This window comes from Sminthopsis crassicaudata, chromosome 6, assembly GCF_048593235.1.
Source record: "Sminthopsis crassicaudata isolate SCR6 chromosome 6, ASM4859323v1, whole genome shotgun sequence".
Classification (NCBI taxonomy): Eukaryota; Metazoa; Chordata; class Mammalia; order Dasyuromorphia; family Dasyuridae; genus Sminthopsis; species Sminthopsis crassicaudata.
Window position 1 is genome coordinate 105,048,128 of NC_133622.1, and position 22,891 is coordinate 105,071,018.

At 35.9% G+C, this 22,891-nt stretch overlaps 1 long non-coding RNA gene across 2 annotated transcripts in view; it reads left to right on the top strand.

Moving 5' to 3' along the window:
- The window catches only part of LOC141546892 (uncharacterized), a 46,381-nt gene extending 42,876 nt beyond the window's left edge, over positions 1 to 3,505 (top strand). The window contains exons 3-4 of one of the 2 annotated variants that reach the window (XR_012483458.1): positions 1,815 to 1,985; positions 2,712 to 3,505. This is a non-coding gene — a long non-coding RNA (uncharacterized LOC141546892). Of the gene's footprint in view, positions 1 to 1,814 lie in introns of both variants that reach the window. The other variant, XR_012483457.1, reaches the window with a different exon arrangement.
- The last annotated feature ends 19,386 nt before the right edge of the window (positions 3,506 to 22,891 follow it).

Genomic DNA, 22,891 nt, shown 5'->3' on the forward strand with positions numbered 1-22,891 from the left:
TCATCATTTTTGTTATTGGCAAGTATCATGAAGCCCATGAATCCCTTCTCAGAATGTTTCTACACAAATGTTAAGATTCAGTTTGAGATTTTTCCTAACTCTCTAAAACCTGTCCTAGGGTCACATGTGGTATTTTTTTTTTATCACCGTTGCTAATCAAAAAATAGCTTTTGAAGAGAGATTTAATTTAACAACTAGTTCATAAAGAAGATGTGAGAATTTGAACTTCTGGACTACTCCTTAAAATATAAGAATGACAGGTCTAGATAACCTATGGAGTAAACAAGGGCTGATAAGAACATTTTTAACTAGCCTTGAAAATTTCACCAACTCCAAAAAGGAATAAAGCTGAAGAAAACTGTTACAGTGTAGAAAGAAGACTAATAGAAAGGCTTCAGGAATTCAAAGAAAAATCCAGGAAACCAGCAGCAATATAACCAATGTCCCAGAGTATATGTATAGCAAGTACAATTACTAAAGATCCAGCTAAAAATTGTTTTTGGAGGAGGGAAATAATCATGCAAAACATATCTATTTTAATCAGAAAACATAGACAAAAAAAGAAACCTGAAGAAATAAAGTTTAAAAAGCATGCTTCAATCTGTATTTAGGCACCAGTCTTCCTTTGCATATGAATAGCATTTTTCATCATATGTCCTTCAGAGTTGTTTTGAATCATTGTTTTGTTGAGAACAGTCATTCAGAGCTGATCTTATAATATTGCCATTACTTGGTATACTTATCAGCTCATATAAGTGTTTTCAGGGTTCTTTTTTTTAAAATCTGAGACCATCCTACTCATTATTTCTTATAGCACAATAATATTCTTATAATAATTCATCCATTCCCCACTGATGGGCATCTCCTCAACTTCTAACTCTTTGCTGTTATAAATATTTTTGTACATAAATAGAGCACCAGCCTTGAATTCAGGAGTTGAAATCTGGTCTCAGACACTTAACACTTCCTAGCTGTGTGACCCTGGGCAAGTCACTTAACCCCAGCCTGGGGGGGAGGGGGAATGTTGTAAGAGCCATGTGAAGACAGGCACATTAATTCACTGTTGGTAGGGCTCCCACCCCACCATGACTAGTCGGCCAATCAATAACCTTCTTTGACTTCCCATTATGCAAAGACCCTGACTTAGGCATCAATTTCCTTACCAGACAATCAGAAATCAGGGATTTCTACACATGGAGGGTAGGGTACAGATATTGGTCTGAATTCTGAAAACCACTTAACTCCCACAAAGTTTGTCTTAAAGGTCAGCCAGGAATCCTGGAGAAACCTAGACCCTAGTCTCTGGATCCAATGCATCAAGGGATATCCCTTATGATGTTGTCTGGTTTGCAGATTCCTGCAAGTTTAGGAAATGCCCTGGTCTGTGCAAGAGAAACCCCAACCTACAGGCAGCTTCTCCAAACAGATCAGCTTTCCAAATGGGGGCATCTTTTATTCCCTGGCCATTAGGGAAAAAGTAGAAACATGAATTACATGAGGCTTTTTCTCTTTCTTACCCAACTCAACCTACACATGGTAATTGGTCATTTCCACTTCAGTTATCCAATCGTATTTCTGCTACCTAAGAAATCCTGGGTGTATGTCTTAAAATCCCATTCTCTAGAAATCAGTAAAGGCCGACAGGATAGCCAGCAACTAATTCCAAGTTTGGCTGGGGAAATTCTGAAATTTAGCGTGCTCCATGTGCTCATTTAAAAAATTCCAGTTTGAACCACGGAGATTTTAAAGGACTTTACTTATGAAAAGACAGAGAAATTTCTCACTGGATCTTTTCTCAATGTTGCAATTCAAAGGGAACCCCAAAGTCTCAACTGGAAGGCAACAGCACCAGAGCTAGAAACATCCTTTCTACTAAGAAACACCCAGCCACTGCTGTAGAGCAAAACAAATATTTGAAACTTGAAAATATGAAGGACTTGAAAAACAGAGCCCAGGAAGGGTGGCTAACAGTGTGAGAGTCAAAGGTAAGTACTCCCCCAACAAGTAGAGAGATCAATACTCACCTGTCATTAGGGAGTAATAATTAGGGTAGGAAAGGCTGGGAAAGTCCGGGGTCAAGTAATCGACTTTCACACCCTTGCTCACAATCTCTTTGAATCCAGGCAAGGATTCCAGCTCTTCATCACTGATGTAGTCATGGCGAAAGCCATCCAGTAGAAACACCAGGAGCTTCCGGGGGACAGAGGTTGGGCTACCCAGGTAGAAGGCGAAGCAGAATAAGAGGGTCAGGACTTTTGTTGCCATGCTGTCAGGATTCTACCCCAGGGTCCAGGCAGGGCTGCCTGTGCCTTTGCAGTGTCTACAGTTGGAGCCAATTTCACTTCCAGAATTTAAAGGTACAGCACTCACCCTGAACTAGGAAGCCAGAAAGCCCCTCTTTCAAGAGGTCAGTCACCTGGAACTTTGTCTTCCTGTCCCACCCAGATTCCTAATCCTATCTCACTCCAGAGACCAATCCCCATTGATGATAACTACTAATTAGATTTTCTATAGGGTTGAACAGAAATCTATTCAATTCAAAAATTCCCTATTGTTTCAATAGCCCCAAGCTCTGAAATCTGACTATAAAACTAAGTACCCTTGATGAGCCTCTTCATAAAAATTTCTAATCTCATTGGGGGCTTTTCTCCACTAAGAGACTTGCTTTCTTAGTGACATTCAGAAATAAGCTTTCCTATTCTTTGCCACAGAGTGAAGGCCCAAACCATTGCCTGGATCCCCAACACCCTTATTTTTAAAAAATTAGAAGAATGAAAGGAAGAATCTGTTCAGGACCAGCCTTGTTTGGAGAGTTCCTGGGCCCCCTTCTGAAGGAGAATGAGGAATGTCCCCAGCTAGCCCAGCAGTTCACACTAGGGGAGGACAGCAAGCTTGCTGCTTTTAACACATTCTCCAGAAATTCATACCCACTAGGAAAGGATTAAAGGAATAATAGGGCAAGAGGAGAGCAGCCCACACCAACTTTATCATGAGAAAAATGTGATCTCTTTTCTTGGGGTGGCTCCAGCAACTGGAGTTCAGATTCTCTTGAATGGTCACTCTCTTGAAAAATGAAAGGACTTAATAAGTATTAATGCTTTGTGTTGGATTTTTAATCTTAAATTTGCTAACAAAAACTTTTGGAAATCATAATATAAATGGGGGTAGTGATGGGGACTATGGTATAGTGGGAAAAGGATTTGGGATCAAGGGATCTGGGTGCAAATTCTAGCTCTTCTGTCCACATAGCTCTCTGCCACACCAACTGTGTAACATTGGGGAAATCACTTTACTTATCTAGGGCTGTTTCCTTATCTGTAAAATGGATTGGATGGCCTCAGAGGATCTTGCCAATACTCAATTTGTGATCCCATGTTCTTTAGGTAATTATATTGTGAATACTGTTCACTCAACAAAGGTTTAATCAGTTAATCAACCAATCCCATATGGCAAAAACTATGTTAATCACTGGAAATACTTGTGCAAAAATGAAATAATCTCATAAATCAAGGAATATATATGTACTTTTATATATATATATATATATATATATATATATATAAGTACATATATATTCCTTGATTTATATATATACACATATATATAGTATGACGTGAAGCAATGGGAGGGGAGGGGACCAACATAATATATATATATATATATGTGTGTGTGTGTGTGTGTGTGTGTGTGTATGTATGTGTATACACATATATTTGTAAATATGTGTGTATAGGTGCATATGTGCATGTATATGATTATACCCAAATAGATGTATATATGTATATTACATATACAATACATACATCATTATATACACAAGTATACCAGATATAGACGGCACAGTGGCTAGAATAATAGGCTTTGGGGCTCTATGCCGTGTCACCCTCAGCAAATCACTTAACCCTTTTTGCCTCAGCTCCTCATCTGTCAAATGATCTGGAAAAGGAAGTGGCAAACCACTCCAGTATCTTTGCCAAAAAAAACCCAAATGGGGTCATGAAGAGTTGGACATGACTGAAATGAGTAAAGAAAAACAATACAAGATGTATCCGAAATAAATTCAAGGTTATCTAGGGGAGAGGCACATCAGGAGCTATGAAGAGAACTAGGGATTCTAAGAGGAAGAAATGAGGAAGGAGTAAATTCTATGTATAGGAGTTAGCACATGCAAAGGCATGGAGACAAGAGAAAGATCCTCATATATGAATAACAGCAACAACAATAAAAAAGTCTGGATTGTATGATTGCAGAAAAAGGAGTAAGATAATCAATCTAGAAAAGCAGGTTAGAGAAATCAACTGTCTCTGTATGTTTGTTCCTCTCACACAGACTAATAACCCAACAAATTCAATTCAATTAAATTCAGCAGGAGAGGCATCATTGCACACAGAGAACCTAACTATAAGTCAGGAAAATCTAGGTTCAGCTTCAACTCATATTGGCTGTGTGACCTGAGCAAATTACTTAATTCCCAGTATCCCAGATAGGCACAATGAAATCACAGACCTAAAAATCTAAAATCTCTCTCTCTCTCTCCGCCCCCCCCCCAAAAAACAAATAACAATTATATATATCTGCTTTGCAGAGCACTGGGCTAAGACTGGAAGAGATACAAAGTTTAGCTAAGTCCTAATATCTGCCCTTATGAAGCTGATAGTTGACTAAAAAAATCCTCAAAGATCACAAAAACATCCTCTCTGTTTTATATCCCAGTAGACCCAATCTGGCCCCTAAAGTTTAACAGCCTGTGGGGCTGGCCATAGAATGCTACACATTCTTCAATTGTCCCAGTCTCATCTTCAGGCCTGAAGGATATTTTCAGCACAATCTACCATTCTCCAAATCAAAATTGATTGCTCTTATCTAAATATACAAATTTGGAATCCATATTGTAATGGTAAAACCAAGTGTCTCTAACATAGCATACCTGAGGAAAGGATGGGATAGAGGAGAATATAAACCATGTAATCATGGTGAACCAAGAAAGCCTGAAGGAAATTCTTTCAAGAAGTCAATCACCTTGAACTTTGTCTTCCTGTCCCACCCAGATTCCTAATCCTATCTTATTCCAAAAACCAACCCCCATTGATGATAACTATTACTAATTAGATCTATAGAGTTAAACTGAAACCTATTCAATTCCAAAATTCCCTATTGTTTCATTAACCCCAAGCTCTGGAATCTGACCATAAAACTAAGCACCTTCAATGAACCTCTTCACATAATCTCCTAATTTCATTGGGGGCTTTTGTCCACTAAGAGACTTGATATTCAGAAATAAACTTTCCTATTCTTTGCCATAGAGTGAATTCTTTCATGAGACTTGCCTCCCAAACCATTGCTTGGATCCCCAACAATAGCATTGAGCCTGGCCATATTTCTAGCCCTCAGCCTTTTATCTCAGGTGGAATAGAGGAGTTTGAGTAGGAGATTAATTTAAATATATAAATAAATAAATAGATAATAAATTAGAAAAAATGTGGTCCCTGTTAAAAGCCCAGAAGTTTTGTCAGTCAAGACTGAGAGTTTATTTCTCTTTGTTTCCTTCTTTGAGAATAGTAATCAACAGCCTGAATCTTTCAAATAGTTCCTTATCTTTTCCTAGGGTTGGGTGTTGCTTTAGGCCAGGAAAGTTAGTGCCATATAGTTTTCACCTAGGTGATACTGCAAATTACAAAACTCCCTCAGGGTCCTAAATGGGTCACTGCCTAGAAGGCCTTGCCAATCCTGTTGCAGAAACACATGAACTCTCAGGAATGTGCTTCAAGATGCACTCAGAGGCTCCTTCCCAATATGGAAACCACAAGATAGTAGTCCTCCTCAACTAGAAGAAATGATGGTATTGGGTGTCTTGCTACCTGTATATGTAGCTTGGTGGTGGGTTTAGCCAGTTCACAGGGAGAGTTGTAAATTTATTTTATCTGCAAGGTTGACACAAAAGTAAATCCAATCTTAAATTTTAGGAATGAGAAAGATGTGTGGATGGGTGTTAGATCCCCTTACACAAATTAACAATCAGAGTCACCTTCAGATACAAAGAGAAAGCATTTATTTAGTCCCTGAAAGAGAGGCCCAAGCACATGCAGGAGGCATCTCAGCTCCCAAGATGTGCTGGACCTGGCAAATCAGAAATAATAAAGCTGATTAAATAGCAAAAGATCCAAGTCTTTTCATTTTTGTAAATGAATTTTTTGTTTTGAACTATAAACTTATCAATTATGTCTTTAGTATAACATCAGGACAAGCAGGGCAAGGACAAAGAAGGTGAGATGTTCACACCTTGTTCACACATAGCTTGGACTTTATCTGCTAAGTCTACATTTTGAGAGCTTTTCCTTCTAGGCAGATTATGAGTAATCACAAATTGACATATTCTTAGACTTTAGAACACAGTGGATGCTTATTAAGTGTTTATTGAATGATTTTTAATATATAGTTATACATACATATAATACATATGTTTATACAATACACCAAGTCATTGCAATAATAATAATTGACATGGAAAATAGATCCAGGAGAGACAATTTAAAATTACTCGTCTACCTTAAGGTCATGACCAAAAAAAAAAAAAAAAAAAAAAAAAGAGCCTGGATAGCATTCTTCAAGAAGAAACTGCTCAGATATACTAGAAGTAGCGAGTGAAATAGTCTTGAAAAGAATCCATCACCCTATGGAAGAGATTCCATAAAGAAAACCCCAAGGGAAGTTGTTGCAAAATTCCAGTATTATAATCTCAAGATAAAAGTATTGTGAACAGTAAGACAAAAACAATTCAAGTATTGGAGCAACAGTTATGATTACCCAGGATCTGGCAGCTTTTACTATAAAGGATCAAAGGACCTGGAATACCATATTCTAAAAGGCAATTCTGGGATTACAACCAAGAGTCAGCTACCGAGCAAGACTGAGCATCATCTTTCAGGGGAGGAGATGGAAATTCAAAGAAGTAAGAGATTTTCAATAATTTATTTCTATTTAAAAAATCAGAGCTAAACAGAAAATTTTGTCAACAACACAGAACTTGGGAAAAGCATAGAAAGGTAAACAGGAAATACATATACACATATATGTCATATATAATATGTATTCGTATATATAATTTAAAGGTTAAACTATTTATATCCCTAGATGGGAAAATGATATCTGTAACACTTGAGAACTGTATCTGTTATTGGAGCAGTTAACAGGAGCATAGATCGATAAAAGGTATGGATATGAATAAAAGAAAAAGACATTATAGGGTATGAAAAGGATTGTACTGGGAGAAGAAGAAAAAGGAGGTAAAATAGGACAAATCAGATTACATGATTAGGCCCAAAAGACCTTTTATAATAGAGGGAAAGAAGGAAGAGGGTGATCATTGTCTGAAATTTAATCTCATCAGTTTGGGCTCAAAAAGGGAATAACACATTTACTCAGTTGGGTATAGAAATTAACCTAGCCCTATAAGGAAGGAGGAAAAGAAAGGGGAAAGAAAAGGGAGAGGTTGGACAAAAGGGAGGGCAGAAACATTAGGAGAAAGGGGTATAAGAAGAGAGGAAGATTGATAGAAGACAGGTTTTATAACCCACCAGAAGGGCAGTGTCCAGTGAGAGCATCTCCACTGTCCTTAGATAATCGCCAGGTGATGTGGAGAGATCCAGAAAGTGGTGAATGGAAGGGACCAGATAGGTTAACTGCCTGGGGGAGAGGGTTTGCTTGTATTTCTTCAGCAGGAGAAGGAATCAGATGGGTGCCAACGAGTCATATTCGCCTTGTCCATCAGAGAGAGACAGAAAAAGAGAAAGGCCTCAAAATAAAGGAGAAGATCTAAGAAACATCTGACACTGAAAGAGCATGGATAATAAGAAGACTGTTAAAGAACTTTAAAAACCAGCAGGAATCATTGGACTTCCTCACACAAGATGAGACTAATGGACAATGGACTTATGGACATTTATAAATTTTCAATTTATGATTATGTTATATACTTCTAGCATGTGTTACGTTACTATGTTACTATGTGCTTATGTAATTTATGTAATTATCTGTAATACTTCCCATATTGATGGATTTATGTTTCAAGGTCATGACTGTCCTATGTTCTAAATCAAAAGAAAGGGGGAGATGTTAGGATTACTAAGTGAGAACTGAGGTTTTCTGGACAATTACAAGGTGAGAACTCAGGTTGACTTGATAGAGGGGGCAAGCTCATTGGCTGGGGTGGTTCTTCCCAGAAGCCCTTGCATTATCCCACGCCCATTCTCTGGGAGAATAAAAGAGAGGACTCTCAGAGAAAGAAGAAGACTCTCTGCATTACATCAGGCCTGACGGGGCTCTCTGCAGGAAGGGAAGTCACTTCTAAGGACAAGAGTTAACAGCAACTGCCTGGAGACAACGGTTCATTACAGGAAGAAGAATCTGTCTGAGAGATTGTAGTAGACACAGCAGATCTCTTCCCAGAGAGTGATCCGGCAGCTTCTGGAGACGACAGCTCGCTACAATTGGCGTCCACACGTGGGGCAAGGACATTTGCTTATCCTGACAAGAAGAGATCATTGTCTGAAATTTAATCTCATCAGTTTGGGCTCAAAAAGGGAATAACACATTTACTCAGTTGGGTATAGAAATTAACCTAGCCCTATAAGGAAGGAGGAAAAGAAAGGGGAAAGAAAAGGGAGAGGTTGGACAAAAGGGAGGGCAGAAACATTAGGAGAAAGGGGTATAAGAAGAGAGGAAGATTGATAGAAGGGAGACAAGTTGAGGGTGGAATGGATTAAAAACAAAATACTTAAGAAGGGAGAGGGTGGAAAAAGAGAACAAAAGTATACACAGGGGAGAAAATAGAATGGAGGGAAATACAGAGCTGATAATCATAATTGTGAATTTTGATGGGATGAATTCTCCCACAAAATGGAAGTCAATATCAGACTGGATTTAAAATAAAAAACACCTGAATCCTACAATGTAAGGGCTCTTTAAATTGGTGGCACCACAGCGCATGGGGGGATTGAGGCCCAGAAGTAATTTCTGTGGATACTAGGACTGCCTTGTAGGTGGGATCTTGTCCACATTGAGATAGCTTTGTAATGGGTGACTCTCTTGCTGATTGGCTGTGTGTGTGACCTCACAGGCCCTTTATAAACCCACTTCTGACCAGGTGTTCACTTGAGAACCAACAAGTCAGGGCATTATGTGAGTAGGTATAATAAAGGCTTTTAAGATTACACGAGGCTGTTCTTGAGCGTGCTACCGGTTATTAAGCTATAGATTCAAGAGATAGTGGCCAGAGACCTTTGAAGGCCTCCGAAGAGGCGAGCCGGGTAGAGTTCACACTGCAAAGGTCAGTGGACAAAGGTACTCTGGGCCTAGGGCAGACTAGTAATTGTAACTGCCAGGAGAGCACGTTACACTACAATATGTTGTTTACAAGAAATATATTTAAACTATACAAAGTAAAGGTAAAAGACTGAATTTATTATCCTTCATCAAAAGCAAAAAAATAGCAGGAGTAGCAATTCTGATCTCAGATAAAGCAAAATTAAAAATAGATCTAGTTAAAAGAAATAGGGAAGAAAATTACATCTTCTTAGACAATGAAGTACTATTAATACTAAATATAAAGGCACTAAGTGGTACGAAATTCAAATTCTTAAAGAAGTTAAGCCAGTTACAGAAAGAAATAAACAGCAAAACTATACTAGTGGGGAACCTCAACCTCCTTCTCTCCTTTTTTTTTTCTTTTTGCTGAGGCAATTGGGGCTAAGTGACTTGCCCAGGGTCACACAGCCAGGAAGTGTTAAGTTTCTGAGACCAGATTTGAACTCAGTCCTCCTTTCTTCAAGGCTGGTGCTCTATCCACTGCGCCACAAGAAAAAACTAGGGAGGTTAATAAAATCTTAGAAAACTTAAATATCTTAGGCCTCTGGAAAAAAATTGAATAGGGACAGAAAGGAATATACCTGTTTCTCAGCAGTACATGGTACCTACACAAAAATTGACCATGTATTAAGGCATAAAAACCTCACAATCAAAGGTAGAAAGAAAGGCAGAAATAGTAAATGTTTCCTTTTTCAGGCCTTATTCAGACATACAGAATATAATAAAAATTACATTCAATAAAGAGCCAGGGAAAGAGACTAAAAACCAATCGAAAATTAAATAATATAATTCTAAAGAGTAAATGGGTCAAACTACAAATCATAGAAGCAATCAATGATTTTATAAGAGAAAGACAATAATGAGACAATATACCAAAACTTAAGGGATTCAGCCAAAGCAGTTCTCTAAATATTTATATGAATAAAATAGAGAAAGAGAAGATCAATGAGTTGGGAATGCAACTGAAAAAGCCAGAAAAAGAACAAATTTAAATACTCCAATTAAATGCCAAATTAGAAATTCTTAAAATCAAAGGAGAGATTAATAAAATTGAAATGAAGAAAACCGTTGAACTAATGAATAAAACTAAGAGTTGGTTTTATGAAAAAAACCAACAAAATAGGTAGACCTTTGGTTCATTTGATTAGAAAAAGGAAAGACAAAACTAAATTACCAGTATCAAGAATGAAAAGGATGAGCCTACCACCAATGAAAAAAAAAATTAAAGCAATTATTAGGAGCTATTTTGCCCAACTGTCTCACAACTAACAAATCTGTAACCCAAGATCTAGCAGCGTCCACATTAAAAGAGCGCAGGGCCTGGAACATGATATTCCGAAAGGCTAAGGAACTTGGTATGCAGCCAAGAATAACTTACCCAGCAAGAATGAGCATCGTTTTCCAGGGAAGAAGATGGACATTTAACGAAATAAATGAATTCCATCTATTTTTGATGAAAAAACCAGACCTACATAAAAGGTTTGATCTTCAAATACAGAACTCAAGAGATTTCTAAAAAGGTAAAAAGAAATCTTGAGAACTATACTTCTGTCAAAAAAATATGTAAAGAACATATGTACAATTTGTCTTAGAAACTAGAGGTGGAAAGGAGATTATATCATAAAAAAGTGTAAAGTGGTGGTACTACATCTCATGAAGAGGCAAAGGTAACCTATTATATCTGAGAGAAAGAAAGGAGGGAGATGAACATAGCGTGTATCAATAGACATATTCGATTTATGGTGAAACTTCTTCCACTTCATTGAAAAGTGAAAGGGAAGGAGTAAGCTAAGGGGAAGGGAATACAGTAATTTCGAGGAAAAGGGGTAAAATAAGGGGAGGATCTTTAAGGTGGGGGAGGGATCCTAAAAAGGGAGGGCTGTGAAAAGCAAGTGGTGTTCACCAGTTTAATACTGGATAGGAGGGGAAAAGGGAAGGAAAGGGGAAAAGCATAAGCAGGGGTTAATAGGATGGCAAGCAATATAGAATTAGTCCTTCTAACCATAAATGTGAATGAGGCAAACTGCCTCATAAAGAGGAAGCAGTTAGCAGACTGGATTAAAAGTCAGAATCCTACTTTATGTTGTTTACAGGAAACACACCCTAAACAGGATGAGACATTCAAACTAAAAGTAAAAGGGTGGAGCAGAATCTATTATGCTTCAGGCAAAACCAAAAAAGCAGCAGTAGCCATCCTCATCTCAGATCAAGCAAAAACAAAAATTGATCTAATTAAAAGAGATAAGGAAGGGCATTATATCCTGCTAAAGGGAATCATCAATAGTGAAGCAGTATCAATATTAAACATGTATGCACCAAGTAGTGCAGCATCTAAATTCTTAAAAGAGAAATTAAGAGAGCTGCAAGAGGAAATAGATAGCAAAACTATAATAGCAGGAGATCTCAACCTTGCACTCTCAGAATTAGATAAATCAAACCACAAAATAAATAAGAAAGAGGTCAAAGAGGTAAATAGAATACTAGAAAAATTTGATATGATAGATCTTTGGCGAAAGCTAAATGGAGACAGAAAGGAATATACTTTCTTCTCAGCAGTTCATGGAACCTATACAAAAATTGATCATATACTAGGGCATAAAAACCTCAAAATCAAATGCAGTAAGGCAGAAATAGTAAATGCATCTTTTCAGACCATAATGCAATCAAAATAACATTTAATAAAAAGCCAGGGGAAAATAGACCAAAAAATAATTGGAAACTAAATAATCTTATACTAAAGAATGATTGGGTAAAACAGCAAATCATAGACATAATTAATAACTTCACCCAAGAAAATGACAATAATGAGACATCATACCAAAATGTGTGGGATACAGCCAAAGCAGTAATAAGGGGAAGTTTTATATCTCTACAGGCCTACTTGCATAAAATAGGGAAAGAGAGGGCCAATGAATTGGGCTTACAACTAAAATTGCTAGAAAAGGAACAAATTAAAAACCCCCAGACAAACACAAAACTTGAAATTCAAAAAATAAAAGGTGAGATTAATAAAATTGAAAGTAAAAAAACTATTGAATTAATTAATAAAACTAAGAGTTGGTTTTATGAAAAAACCAACAAAATAGACAAACCCTTAGTAAACCTGATTAAAAAAAGGAAAGAGAAAAAGCAAATTGATAGTCTTGAAAATGAAAAGGGTGAACTCACCACTAATGAAGAGGAAATTAGAACAATAGTTAGGAGCTACTTTGCTCAACTTTATGCCGATAAATTCGATAACTTAAATGAAATGGAAGAATACCTTCAAAAATATAGCTTGCCCAAATTAACAGAGGAAGAAGTAAGTAGTCTAAATAGTCCCATCTCAGAAAAAGAAATAGACCAAGCTATTAACCAACTTCCTAAGAAAAAGTCCCCAGGACCAGATGGATTTACAGGTGAATTCTACCAAACATTTAAAGAACAACTAACTCCAATGCTATGTAAACTATTTGAAAAAATAGGGATTGAAGGAGTCCTACCAAATTCCTTCTATGACACAGACATGGTACTGATACCTAAACCAGGTAGATCGAAAACTGAGAAAGAAAACTATAGACCAATTTCCTTAATGAATATTGATGCTAAAATCTTAAATAAGATATTAGCAAATAGACTTCAGAAAATCATCCGCAGGATAATACACTATGACCAAGTGGGATTTATACCAGGAATGCAGGGCTGGTTTAATATTAGGAAAACTATTAGTATAATTGACCATATTAATAATCAAATTAATAAAAACCATATGATCATCTCAATAGATGCAGAAAAGGCATTTGATAAAATCCAACATCCATTCCTACTAAAAACGCTTGAGAGTATAGGAATAAATGGACTATTCCTTAAAATAATAAGGAGCATATATTTAAAACTTCAGTAAACATCATATGTAATGGTGATAAACTAGAACCTTTCCCTGTAAGATCAGGAGTGAAACAAGGTTGCCCACTATCACCATTACTATTCAATATAGTACTAGAAACTCTAGCCTTGGCAATAAGAGCCGAGAAAGAGATTCAAGGAATTAGAGTAGGAAATGAAGAAATCAAATTGTCACTTTTTGCAGATGACATGATGGTATACTTAGAGAACCCCAAAGACTCTGCTAAAAAGCTATTAGAAATAATTCAGAATTTTAGCAAAGTCGCAGGATACAAAATAAATCCACATAAATCCTCAGGATTTTTATACATTACCAACACAATCCAACAGCAAGAGATACAAAGAGAAATTCCATTCAAAATAACGGTCGATAGTATAAAATATTTGGGAATATATCTACCAAAGGAGAGTCAGGAATTATATGAGCAAAATTACAAAACACTTGCCACAAAAATAAAGTCAGATTTAAATAATTGGAAAGACATTCAGTGTTCTTGGATAGGCCGAGCGAATATAATAAAGATGACAATACTCCCCAAACTAATCTATTTATTTAGTGCTATACCAATCAGACTCCCAAGAAACTATTTTAATGACCTAGAAAAAATAACAACAAAATTCATATGGAAGAATAAAAGGTCGAGAATTGCAAGGGAACTAATGAAAAAAAAGTCAGAGGAAGGTGGTCTAAGTGTACCTGATTTAAAGCTATATTATAAAGCAACAGTCACCAAAACCATTTGGTATTGGCTAAGAAATAGACCAGTTGATCAGTGGCATAGGTTAGGTTCACAGGGCAAGATAGTGAATAAAAATAGCAATCCAGTGTTTGACAAACCCAAAGATCCCAAATTTTGGGATAAGAATTCATTATTTGACAAAAACTGCTGGGAAAACTGGAAATTAGTATGGCAGAAACTAGGCATGGACCCACATTTAACACTGCATACTAAGAATAGATCAAAATGGGTCCAAGATTTAGGCATAAAGAACAAAATCATAAATAAATTGGAGGAACATGGGATGGTTTACCTCTCAGACTTGTGGAGGAGGAAGGAGTTTGTGTCCAAGGGAGAACTAGAGACCATTATTGATCACAAAATAGAACATTTTGATTACACCAAATTAAAAAGTTTCTGCACAAACAAAACTAATGCAAACAAGATTAGAAGGGAAGTAACAAATTGGGAAAAAATTTTTACAGTTAAAGATTCTGATAAAGGCCTCATCTCCAAAATATACAGAGAATTGACTTTAATTTATAAGAAATCAAGCCATTCTCCAATTGATAAATGGTCAAAGGATATGAACAGACAATTTTCAGATGATGAAATTAAAACTATTTCCACTCATATGAAAGAGTGTTCCAAATCACTATTGATCAGAGAAATGCAAATTAAGACAACTCTGAGGTATCATTACACACCTGTCAGATTGGCTAAGATGACAGGAACAAATAACGATGAATGTTGGAGGGGCTGTGGGAAAACTGGGACACTGATGCATTGTTGGTGGAGTTGTGAAAGAATCCAACCATTCTGGAGAGCAATCTGGAATTATGCCCAAAAACTTATCAAACTGTGCATACCCTTTGACCCAGCCATACTACTACTGGGCTTATATCCCAAGGAACTACTAAAGAAGGGAAAGGGACCTGTATGTGCCAAAATGTTTGTGGCAGCCCTTTTCATAGTGGCTAGAAGCTGGAAGATGAATGGATGTCCATCAATTGGAGAATGGTTGGGTAAACTATGGTATATGAATGTTATGGAATATTATTGTTCTATAAGAAATGACCAACAGGAGAAATACAGAGAGGCTTGGAGAGACTTACATCAGCTGATGCTGAGTGAAACGAGCAGAACCAGAAGATCATTATACACTTCAACAATGATACTGTACGAGGATGTATGCTGATGGAAGTGGATTTCTTCAACATAGAGAAGAGCTAATCCAATTCCAATGGATTAATGATGGACAGAACCAGCTACATCCAGAAAAGGAACACTGGGAAATGAATGTAAATGGTTATTTTTACCTTCTGAATCCAATTCTTCCTGTGCAACAAAAAATTCAGTTCTACACACATATATTGTATCTAGAATATACTGTAATATATTTAACATATATAAGAGTGCTTGCCATCTGGGGGAGGGGGTTGGGGGAGGAAGGGAAAAAATCTGAATAGAAGTAAGTGCAAGGGATAATGTTGTAAAAAATTACCCATGCATATGTACTGTCAAAAAAATGTTATAATTATAAAATAAAATAAAAATTAAAAAAAAAAGAAAAAAAAATAACAAATCTGACAATCTAATTGAAATCGATGAATATTTACAAAAATATGAATTGCCCAGATTAAACAAAGAGGAAACAAATTACTTAAATAGTCCCATTATAGAAAAAGAAATTGAACAAGCCATTCATGAAATGCCTAATTAAAAATCTCCAGGGCCAGATGGATTTACATGTGAATTCTACCAAACATTTTCACACAAATCTAAGCAAATGAAAAAATATCTGTTGCTTTAGTCTACTTGTTAAGTGCCATACCAATCAAACTGTCAAAAAATTATTTCATAGAGCTAGAAAAAATAATAACAAAATTCATCTGGAAAAAAAACAAAAGATCAAGAATATCAATATAATTAATTAAAAAATACAAAGGATGATGGACTAGCATTACCAAACTTAAAACTGTATTATAAAGCAGCAATTATCAAAAATATATGGTGTTGGAAACAGAATGCAGATCAGTGGAATAAGTTAGATACACATGACACAATTATCAATGACTACAGTAATCTAGTATTTAATAAACCCCCAAACTAGTTTCTAGGATAAGAACTCACTATTTCACAAAAATTGCTGGGAAAACTAAAAAATATTATGCCAGAAACTTTGCATTGACCCACATACCAAAATAAAGTTAAAATGGGTACATGATTTAGGTGTAAAGAGTGATGCCATGGGGCAGCTAGATGGTGCAGTGGATAGAGCATCAGCCTTGAATTTAGGAGGACCCAAATCTGGTCTCAGACACTTAACACTTCCTAGCTGTGTGACCCTGGGCAAGTCACTTAACCTCACCCTCAGAAAAAAAAAAAAAAAAAAAAGTGATACCATAAGCAAATTAGGAGAATAAGGGATAGTTTACCTATCAGATCTCTGGAGAAGGGAAGAATTTGTAACCAAAGAGGAACTAGAGAACATTATGAAATGTAAAATGGACAACTTTGATTGCAAGAAACTTAAAAGTTTTCTAACTAAATAAATCAACATTAAAAAAAAAAAAAAAAAGATTAAAAGGGAAGCCCAAAAAAAATTTTTTTTGGTGGGGATTTATAGCCACTGTTTCTGGTAAAAGCCTCATTTCTAAAATATATAAAGAATTATCTTAAATTTATGAGAATATAATTGAGAATTCTTCAATTGATAAATGGTCAAAAGATATAAATAGACAATTTGCAAATGAAGAAATTAAAGCTATTTATAATCATATAATAATGCTCTAAATCACAATCTATTAGGGAAATGCAAATTGAAACAATTCTGAGATAACCTCAGATTGGCTAAGGTGACAAGAAAAGATAATGATAAATATTGGATGCGGATGTGGAAAAACTGGGATACTAATGCATTGTTGGTGGAGTTGGGAACTGATCCTATCATTCTGGAGAGCAATTTGGAACCATGCACAAAGGGCTATCAAACTGTGTATATCCCTTGATCCAGTAGTCACTACTGGATATGTATCCCAAAGAAAAAAGGAAAGGAAAAGGACTCACATGTGCAAAAATGTTTGTAGCAGCTCTTTTTGTGGTGGTAAAGAATTGGAAAACTAGTAGATGCCCATCAATTGGGAATGGTTGAATAAGTTAAAATTATATGAAAATAATGGAATATTTGTTTTAAAAGTTATGATGAATAAGCTAAATTTCAAAATTTATGTAACATATGTACAGCAAAAGGGGCATCTAGAACCATAGTTACTTATAATGCAAGGGTCTCTCTATGTGCATTTAATGTTCCATTTAGTTTTAAAATTATCCATATGGAACTGATGCTGAGTGAAATGAGCAGGACCTGAAGATCATTTTATACTTCAACAACAATCTATATGATTATCAATTCTGATGGATGTGATCATCTTCAAAAATGAGATGAACCAAATCAGTTACAATAGCACAGTAATGAACTGAACCAGCTACACCTAGGGAAAGAACTCTGGGAGATGACTATGAACCACTACATAGAATTCCCAATCCCTCTATTTTTGTCCGCTTGCATTTTTTATTTCCTTCACAGGCTAATTGTACACTATTCAAAATCCAATTCTTTTTGTACAGCAAAATAACTGTTTGGATATGTGTGTATATATATATATATATATATATATATATATATTATATTTAACTTATACTTGAACATATTTAACATGTATTGGTCAACCTGCCATCTGGGGGAAGGAGGGGAAAAGTTGGAACAAAAGGTTTTGCAATTGTCAATGCTGAAAAATTACCTATGCATATATTTTGTAAATACAAAGCTATAATAAAAATAAAATAAAATAAAATTATACATATGTGTGTATTTTATGTATCATTTTGTTTAAAAAGTATAAATATGGAATATAAAAATATATATTTCCCAATACAATTTCTTAAAATGTAATATATACACATTTTATGAAATGGAACATAAACTAAGTCTAGAGGTAATCTTTCCAAGGCTAATGGAAATAACACTAGCTATCTCTCTTGGAGAATGCCCAAATTTTCTTATTCTCAATGAAAACAAATGTACTTCAGTAAGTTCTATTCAATCAAGCTAGATGAATGTTTCCTAAGAAATGAAGGCACCTGCATAGAAAAATTCAAACTTTTGCCTTTTTGAACAATGCTTCTTACTCTTCCCTTCTCCCACTTGCCTCGATTGGCTCTGTTTTAGACATGTTTCAATAGATTTTGTTCATTATCCACTTATTTTCTTTGGCAGGAAAATTAATGCATTCTGCTAATGCCAGAAGAAAAAGAAAGTTTAAGTATAGCAGTCAATAAAGTGGAAAATCCACTGATTGACTATTGCAATGCTTCCAATCTAATGAATCCATTCAATTTCTGCAGACGCTCATCCTTTCCACACTCATTTTTTTGAAGAGAATGCACTTTTTTCATTGCATAAAAAGACTGGCATTTATTGACCAGCACAAAGGGATCAGGTGAGGAAATTACACAGATTATACTTCATACCATTTTTTCTCATATTATTATCCAAACCTGAATTAATCTCTCTCACATTTACTTCAATATATCTTGTTTTTCCATGTTTTTCCTTTGTTGACTTAGAATATGCTTTTGCTATGAATGCATATGTTCTGCAATGATTCTGAACTTTGGCCTTTGCAGCCAAGTTCCATTGGAAGACTATTCCAAGTAGGTATTACCATGGCTTCATTTCCATAGATACAATATTTTGTTTTTTCAGGCATTCTAAGAACATTTCAAAACATTAGATAAGGAGATCCTCAGTCCAATGGAGAATGCCCAAATTTCCTTATTTTCAATGAACATAATTGCATTTTAGTATCTTCTATTCCTTTCAAGCTAGATCAAAGTCAACTAAGCAGAGCATGTTTCCTGAGGAATGCACCTGCATAGAAAGCTTCAAACTTTTGCCTTTCTGAACATGACTTCTTGTTCTTCCTTTCTTCTTCTGATTGCCTCAATTGGCTAAACTTTAGTCCTATTCCAATATTCTTGCTCACTGTCAACTTCTATTCATTGTCAGGAAAGATTCAACTCATGGTAATGAATTCTGCTAATTCTAAGGTGAGAAAAAAGGCTTAAATGCAGTAGTCAATAAAGTGGAAAATCCATTGTCTCTGATTATTGCAATGCTTCCAATGCAATGAATCCATCCAAACTTCTGCAAGAATCTCATTCTTTCCACATTCTCATTTTTCAGATAAGGAGAACTTCCTTTTCATTGCATAAAGAGATGGTCATTGAATGACCAACAAGAAGGGATCAAGCAAGGAAACTGTACAGATTATACTGGATAGTATCTTCCTCCTATTAGTATTCAAGCCTGAATTTCTCTCTCTCATATTTATGTCAATGTATCTTCCTATACCATCTATTTCCTTTAATTAAATTTTGAATACTTTTTCCATGAATCTATTCTGCAATGATTCTGAACCTTGGCCTTTGCAGAATAAGTACCTTGGAAGAAAACTATTTCAAGTGCCTGTTGCCTTGACTTCATTTCCATACATATAATGTCTCTCCTTTCAACCTTTCCAAGAATATTTCAAAATGTTAGATAAGAGAAGTTTTCTCTGATGGAAATGCCCAAATTTACTTATTCTCAGAGGCAATCATTACACTTCAGTATTTTCTATTCCTTTCAAGCTAAACCAAAGTTGACAAAGCAGAGTAAGAATGCACCTTCACAGAAAACTTCAACCTTTTGCTTTTCTGAAAATTGCTTCTTCCTCTTCCTTTCTTCTACTGATTGCCTCAATTTGATCTCCTTTAGTCATATTCCAATAGACCATGTTCACTGTCACTTTCTTTTTATGATAACTATTTTTAAAAATACATACAAAGATAGTTTTTGACATTCACCTTTGGAAAATCTTGTGTTCCCCAATTTTTCTCCCCTTTTCCCCACCTAAATCCTCCCCTAAATAGCAAGTAATTCAATATAGGTTAAATGTATGCAGTTCTTTTAGACATATTTCCACATTTATCATCATGCACAAAAAAAAAAAAAAAAAAAAAATTAGATCAAAAGAGGAAAAGTGAGAAGAAAAAAAAAACCAAGCAAACAATAACAAGAAAGATGAAAATTCTCTGTTGTGATCCACATTCAGTCCCCATACTCCTCTCTCTGGATGCAGATAGCTCTTTCCATCACAACTCTATTGAAATTGACCTGAATCACCTTACTGTTGAAAAAAGTCCATCACAGTTGATCATTAAATAATCTTGTTGTTGCTGTGCATAATATTCTCTTGGTTATACTCACTTCACTTAGCATCACTTCATGTAAATCTCTCTAGGCTTTTCTGAAATCAGCCTGCTTATTGTTTCTTACAGAACAAAAATATTCCATTACATTCATATACCATAATTTATTCAGCTATCCTCCAACTGATGGGTACCCACACAGTTTCCAGTTCCCTACCACTACAAAAAAGCTGCTGCAAATATTTTTGCACATGTGGATCCTCTTTCCTTTTTTATGATCTTTTTTGGGGGGGATATTGATCTAGTAGAGACACTGCTGGATCAAAGGGTATGCACTGTTTGATAAGTCTTTGGGCACATCAACTTGTTTTCTTGGACAGGAAAGATTCAACTCAAGATAATACATTCTGCTCATGCCAGGGACAAAGAAGGCTTAAAAGCAACAAGATATAGAGGAAAATCCTCTTTCTCAGTCTATTGCAATGCTTTCAATGCAATGAATCCATCCAACTTCTGCAATTATTCCACCCTTTCCACATTCTGATTTTTCAGAAGAGATTGTGAACCCAGAAGCAAGAAAGCCCTTCTTTCAAGAGGTCAATCACCTGGAACTTTGCCTTCCTATCCCACTCAGATTCCTAATCCTATCTCACTCCAGAAACCAATCCCCATTGATGATAACTACTACTAATTAGACTTTCTATAGAGTTGAATAGAAACCTATTCAATTCCAAAATTCCCTATTGTTTCAATAGCCCCAAGCTCTGAAATCTGAATATAAACTAAGTTCCCTAGATTAGCCTCTTCACAAAAACTCCTAATCTCCTTGGGGGCTTTTATCCACTAAGAAACTTGCTTTCTTAGTGATATTCAGAAATAAACTTTCCTATTCTTTGCCACAGAGTGAAGTAGAGTGATTCTTTCATGAGACTCCAGCCTTGCCTCCCAAACCATTGCCTGGATCCCCAACACCCTTATTTAAAAAAAATTAGAAGAAGAATGAAAGGAAGAATCTGTTCATGACCAGCCTTGTTTGGAGAGTTCCTGGGCCCCCTTCTGAAGGAGAATGAGGAATGTCCCCAGCTAGCCCAGCAGTTCACACTAGGGGAGGACAGCAAGCTTGCTGCTTTTAACACATTCTCCAGAAATTCATACCCACAGGGAAAGGATGAAAGGAGTAATAGGGCAAGAGGAGAGCAGCCCACACCAACTTTACCATGAGAAAAATGTGATCTCTTTTCTTGGGGTGGCTCCAGCAACTGGAATTCAGGTTCTCTTGAATGGTCACTCTCTTGAAAAATGTAAGGACTTAATAAGTATTAATGCTTTGAGTTGGATTTTTAATCTTAAATTTGCTAACAAAAACTTTTGGAAATCATAATATAAATGGGGGTAGTGATGGGGACTATGGTATGGTGGGAAAAGTATTGGATTTGGGATCAAGGGATCTGGGTGCAAATTCTAGCTCTTCTGTCCACACAGCTCTCTGCCACACCAACTGTGTAACATTGGGGAAATCACTTTACTTTTCTAGGGCTGTTTCCTTATCTGTAAAATGGATTGGATGGCCTCAGAGGATCTTGCCAATACTCAATTTGTGATCCTATATTCTTTAGGTAATTATATTGTGAGTACTGTTCACTCAACAAAGGTTTAATCAGTTAATCAACCAATCCCATATGGCAAAAACTATGTTAATCACTGGAAATACTTATGCAAAAATGAAATAATCTCATAAATCAAGGAATATATATATACACACATATATAGTATGACATGAAGCAATGGGAGGGGAGGGGACCACCATAAAATATATATATAATGTGTGTGTATACACATATATTTGTAAATATGTGTATATTGGTGCATGTGTGCATGTGCATGTTTACACCCAAATAGATAGATATGTATATATTATATATATAATGCATTATATATATGTAATATGTAATACATTATATTATATATACAATACATACATCATTATATACACAAGTATACCAGATATAGACAGCACAGTGGCTGGAATAATAGGCTTTGGGCCTCTATGCCGTGTCACCCTGGGCAAATCACTTAACCCTATTTGCCTCAGCTCCTCATCTGTCAAATGATCTGGAAAAGGAAGTGGCAAACCACTCCAATATCTTTGCCAAAAAAATCCCAAAGGGGGTCATAAAGAGTTGGACTGAAATGACTAAACAAAAACAATACAAGATGTATCCAAAATAAAGTCAAGGTTATCTGGGGGAGAGGCACATCAGGAAAGGCTATGAAGGGAGCTAGGGAAGAAATGAGGAAGGAGTAAATTCTATGCATAGGAGTTAGCACATGCAAAGGCATGGAGACAAGAGAAAGATCCTCATATATGAATAACAGCAACAACAAAGTCTGGATTGTAAGATTGCAGAAAAAGGAGTAAGATAATCTGGAAACGCAAGTTAGAGAAATCAACTGTCTCTGTATGTTTCTTTGCTCTTCTCACACAGACTATAACACAACAAATTCAATTCAGCAAGAGAGGCATCATTACACACAGAGAACCATAGTCAGGAAAACCAAGTTCAACGCATATTGGCTGTGTGACCTGAGCAAATTACTTAACTTCCCAGTATCCCAGGCAACTTTCTGGGATTCAATGTCTCAAAAGTTATAGATCTGCATTAGTAAAG